Raw genomic sequence first — 5,853 nt, 5'->3', positions numbered from 1 at the left:
TCTACTTTATCTACTGCTTCTCCTACCCCCTATTGTGATGGTTCATACTGAATCGTCCACTAACCTACTCTTGGGATTCAAATTGAATGGATCTAACTATGCGATTTGGGATTTAATGATTGAACTCTATACTACTTCACAGGGAAAATTGGGTTACCTAACTCGTGGCTCTGATGCCCCAAATTCCAAAGATCCATAATTTGGAAAGTGAAAAAAAGATAATGAGGGTTTCTATGTTCTGCCTTATCTATTGCCGTGCTCACAGGGTTTCTGTGTTCTGTCTTACCTCTGACGTGATCACGGGTTTCGTGTTCTGCTTTACTTACTGCCATGCTCACAGTGTTTCTGTGTTATGCTTTTATGTGTTCTTCTATGTGCTCTATTTGTTAGGGTTTGTCAGTTGATCTTGTGGTTTATGACAAGACATTCTCTACCGTTGTTCGATTGGTCAATGTCAAGTATGGTGTTCTATGACGCGCTTGTCAAGTTGGGCATGCGAAATATCTTTACCCTAACTTGAAAGGGAGTGTTGGTAAGTCCTTACTTAATTAGGATTTTGATTCCTTACTATGTTAGGATTTTGGTTACTTACCAATTTATCTAGTCTTATTATAATTGAAATTTTTTTCATATTATAATTTATATTTATTTCCTATTTTATTTAGAGTTGTACTTCTTTATAAATACCTAAATATTGAAGAACGATAAAGATCTGAGTATATATGAGCATACCTGAATATTTGCCATACTTTGTTTGACTAGTCATGTCTTTAAACATCTAGACTTGCTCTTTCAGTTCTTAAATGTCTTCTCTTTTCTTTTCTTTTTCTTTTTTTAAATTCATTTCTTTATATGTGTTAATTATCTGAAAATTCAAGAGAAATATTTCGGTGTAATAATCCATTCCCTTTTGGTTTTTAGTTTGATTTTTTATTTCTAAAAGAGGAATCTAGTTTTTTTTTTTTTTAAATAAAAAAAATTGATGATTCAGGTTTGAACTAGGATTAGAAAAGACAGATCCTAGCGGAGCATTGCACAAAGCCCTCACTATTTTCAAAAAAAGCTCAGAGGCATGGTGAGGGGGGAGCGTGGTGGATTAATTATGTGACGAGGAGTTTGGTGGCAGTCATAAAAGTGGAAGAGATGCAGAAATGAAGCTTAAGATTTATTTGGTGATGGTGAAGCTATATCTGTGCTGTGTATACATATGGAGAACTTGACTGGTAGGATAACTAGGTGCATAAATTTGGTTTATTTTTGTAATTAGGCTTGTAGCTAGCAGTCCTCGAGTACTTTAATTTTCTAAATTTTATTTTTGTTCTATTCTATCCTATTGTATGTGCTTTGAATATGAGTAAGCAATTGATACTAATTTTTGCTGTTGTGATGCAACACAAATTGAAACGGATGATTATGTCTTGTTGATATTCTAAGAAACTTAAGATGTGCAACAAGCGAAAATACTCAAGTTAAGAAAAAAAAACAGCACCAATTCAATCAAAACTAATGTCTATCACCATAAGCAGCATCAGTAGAATATAATTTGCAACAGCACTTATGGTTTCTGGGAAGTCGTAAGCCGAAATAAGCATCAGCACTTATGGTTTCACTTACACGTACGTATTAATTTGCTATGCTAAGAAATTGCTCGGAGAGGAGATAATTTTGATTTGAGTGTTTTTCTTTGGTGTTTGGAGTGATATGAAAAGCTCAATTTTTATAGTAGTCTGAAAATGCATGCAGGTACATTTAAATTGCCCTCTTTTTTTTACTTTTTTTTGCTTGGAATTATATGGTTTCCTGGTTTATTCGTGTGTTTGTTGTATCTCAACCTTTAATTGTGGATGTTAATCTATGTTTTGTCGTAGTTTGAAGAAAGAAGATGCAAAAGCACATTCATCTGAGATAGAATGATTTTGTCTAACGAATCTGCCCCATCTTTTATTTAGTCTTTATTACTCTGGCAGGCGCAGTTTCTATGTTTGTCCACGTCAAGAACTTCCTAGTCACCAGGCCCGCTTATGAGCTCCTTTGCTAGCCTACATCGATTGACTTCTATGCTAAATACCAGTTGGATTTAATATCAGCATTCACAAAGGTAGTTGTATTGTTTTATGAAGTAATGATTAAGAATTTGTAATAAGCGTCGTTCGCATATCATCTAGTCCTTTTTAAGATGCTTTCAGTTTGTGAAATCTCAGGAACATCTTATTTATTCAGAGACACTATGGAGAGGTGAGTTTGGCATATGACAATGAATTATTCTCTAAATTGTGAAGAACCTGTGCACATGCCAGTGGTGAATATGGCTGACACACTCTTCACTGAACGGTTGAAGAACATGTTCACCGAATGGCGAGATGGGTTGGCTGTTGAGAAATAGTAATGAGGGAAACTCAAATGACTACCAACACCAGTTACGAACCAATTTCTTCAAGATGAGTCCTGCTCTTAGTCTGAGAGTGGATTCACTTCTCTTTTGCTTAGGTCGATTCAATTGGTACCTTTTGTTCTTTACATTTAATCTTTTACCATAAGATTGTTACTCATGACAAGTTAATCTAGGATATGTGGTGCGAAACATCATATCTTACCTGGCGGGGGTTTTTGCCATCCCTATCTAGGCATGCCAAGGGTGAAACCATGTAACACCCCGACTCTGTTTAATTTCCAATGCGAATGGTAAAACTAAATTAAAATATGAAATTACGAAACTACCCTTGGGGTAGGGTCTTTCGGTCATTTTCTTGTCCGGAAGGATTTTGGGACCACAAGTGGTTTGGTTGCGTAGGTGGTTCTGAGATGAATTCGTGGACAGGCGGTAGGCTTGAATCGGAGTTATACCGAGGTTTTGGCGATGAAATTTCCTTCGGTGGCAAAACCGTAAATAACTCAAAAAGGGTTTTTGTCAAAATAAAATCAGATTTTCTTTTTTATTTTTCTTTCTTTCTCTCTCTCTCTCTCTCTCTCTCTCTCTCTCTCTCTCTCTCCCGTGCGAATTTCCTCCCTCCCGCGAGCACACCTCTTCCGATCGGTGCAACCACCGATTCCGGCCACCACCGACCGTGACACCGGTGCCAAACAGACCGGCCAGGCCCCACCGTCACACCCCAGCCAAGCTCCGTCGATAACAGCCGCGAATTTCGCCGGAAATTGCAGAAATCCGGTGGTTTTTCCCGATTTTTCAAACCGCTCGTTCTCTCTCATTTCTTCACCAAATTGGACGTATAAGGTATGGATTTCTACCTATTTTCCGTGCTCTAGCTGATGGTTGGATAGGATTGCATTGATTTTGAGCGTAGGAGGTCTGATTTTCGACTTAGGTTTTGGCCGGATTTCGGGATGAAATTCCGGCCACTTCCGGTCAGTTTTTGGGGTGGGCCCAAGAACAAAAGTGACTCCAAATAGGGTGTTACATCTAGGATAGGAGTCTGGGGCTGAGATTTTGAGATTTTCCGGCCAAGCCTAATCGCTTTGGACACCCGCTTGCTGCCAGCGCGTGTGGCGGCGCGTGGGCAAGTGTGGTGGAGCTGTAAATCATTCCAGTGTGATCCTTAGGTTGTCACGAGCGCGTAGGATTTCGCGGATCTCGATTCCGAGGTCGTTTGACAATCGAACCAATTATCGCATATTGGGCGTTATTCGGGTTCGATATGTCCCAACCGTTGGATCGTTTTCAAACTGAAATATGTTCCTCTAGATACCCTTAGGATCGTGTAGGATTCGACGGATCGTAAAACGGAGTCCCGGATACTCCGGAAAGGCTAACCTAGGGTGAGGGTTTCCGTAACCGTCCAATTGGGCGATCGTGAGCGATCTAATCGTCCGTTTCGGACCAAATGTATAGGACGTGTATCCTAGACCTCGTCAAACCTATAGAAACTCCCGGGAAGCTAGGGTTTTATTTTAAAGTTCTGTTTTGAAGCGCTTGACGTTAATCGTATTTTTATATTCGAATCGTACTCACCCAACATACGCAGCAGGCGGGACCCTCTAAGGGTCAAGCTGTGTGGGATTACTTGTGAGTGGACTTTTTCTTTTGAAACTCAGTATGATTTCATTTATGGAATTGTGGCATATAGTTTTGTTTTGTTTATCAAGAAATGTTTATATGCTCGAATGAACGTTTAAGGTTTTTATAAACCTTATTATGATATTTGAATTCCGAGAAAACATATTTGCATGCGTCTATGCATGGGGTACGTGATGGTTGGCATGGACTATGGTAAGGTAATATTTGATTTGCTGGTTGGAGTGCGTTAAGCACCAAGTCATGTACCTCCCCTGATCTGATGTTGAGTACAGGATTTTGAGTACTTTTGAAATTATGAGAACTCAGAACATCCTTGAGGGATGTTCTGTGGACCCTGGATTTGGGGTAGTCTGCGCGCGTAGGGTATCAGTATTTCAGCGTACAAGCTTTGGCTATGTCGGCTGTACGTCTTTGGCTGAGTTCGTTCCCAGTTGGACGGCTCGTTCCCTAGACACATGGTGAATTGAGGAATGGCTCTGCCATGTGGACTAGTCAAACAGTCCCCCGGTTGGATTGTTTCCCTGGTACAAGTAAATTTATTATGCTATTACATCATATATTTAGTAGGTATATTATTGTATGTTTGTATAAATGTTTATGAGAGTCTAACCTCTCGGAACTCTTAATTTGAGTGGTGGGCTTCGTGAAGTATTATTCACGGATTACGGATTTGAGATCCGGTATAAAGGTGTTAATATCTATGCATGTGTTGTTTATGTTGTTTTGTTACACTTATGGTTTTCTTGCATATAAAATGTGGGGGTTACATTATTTTGTTTTCACTTGAACTAAACTTGGTTTTTTGTCCACTCACAACTTTCTGTTTTGCTGAGTTTTGCATTGAGCGGACCGGGTGCATTTTGGAATTCGAGTCTTCGTAGAGACTCTTTGTACCTTTCCTTTCATTGACGATGTTTGGTTGTATTTTGCATTCTGTAGTTATGCTCAGACGCCCACCGAGGTTTAATTTTATAAGGCCAGAGGCCTTGTTTGTAAATTATTGTACTGTCTGTAAAGCATGCTGCCAGTTGGTTGTTTTTAATCAGTAAATTTTGAGCAGTTGAATTGGGAAATGTTCAATTTACAGGAGACTCTACCAAATTTTGGTAGAAAGTCTCGATTTCTAGTAGATGGGCCCGCATCGGGATAATGTCGGTAATTAGGCGGGTCTGTTCCGAGGAATTTCTGACGGGTCCTGTCAAACCAAGTCTTACTTTTTCAAGTGGATTGCCTTTGTCTATTGATGATATTGTTTCAGGACTCAAGAATGCAGCAGCCACACCACTCTATGTGTGAGATCATTATTAACTGAAACATGTTTCATGGTTCTTTATGCTTTGATCTTCTTCTGAAATGTGGCCTAGCTTCAATGCATTTTCGATTTCATTCTGCATTTCTTTGTATGATTTCTACATGGACAACTATCACTAAATTAATCAATCATACAACCTGTTTTCAATTTTCTTGTCTTGTTAATTTAACCATTTTCTTTGTTTTGCAATTCTAGTGATTTTATTTTATTTTTTTTCCAAAGAGAAAAGCCCATTGACAGTACTGCTTATCGTATTTGTATGTTCCTCCTCCAGCAACATGTGTAGCGTTACTTTCCAAAAGAAGAACATTTGCAAAGTTATGAGTCTCAAATCTCAGAACATTGGCAGGACTCAAAATTTTGAAAAATTATTGTGTTGACTTCTCTTGTAAGAATGTGTATGGGATTCACTATTTTCGTTAATGAATGGACTGAGGGAAGAAAATCGAATTGCTAATAAGCTACTTCTCCCAGAGGGATGCCATTTTAATCAAATGCATTCTGAATT

The sequence above is a fragment of the Prunus mume genome, linkage group LG1 (assembly GCF_029339155.1).
Source record: "Prunus mume cultivar Tortuosa linkage group LG1, ASM2933915v1, whole genome shotgun sequence".
Classification (NCBI taxonomy): domain Eukaryota; kingdom Viridiplantae; phylum Streptophyta; class Magnoliopsida; order Rosales; family Rosaceae; genus Prunus; species Prunus mume.
This window is presented reverse-complemented; position numbering follows the sequence as displayed.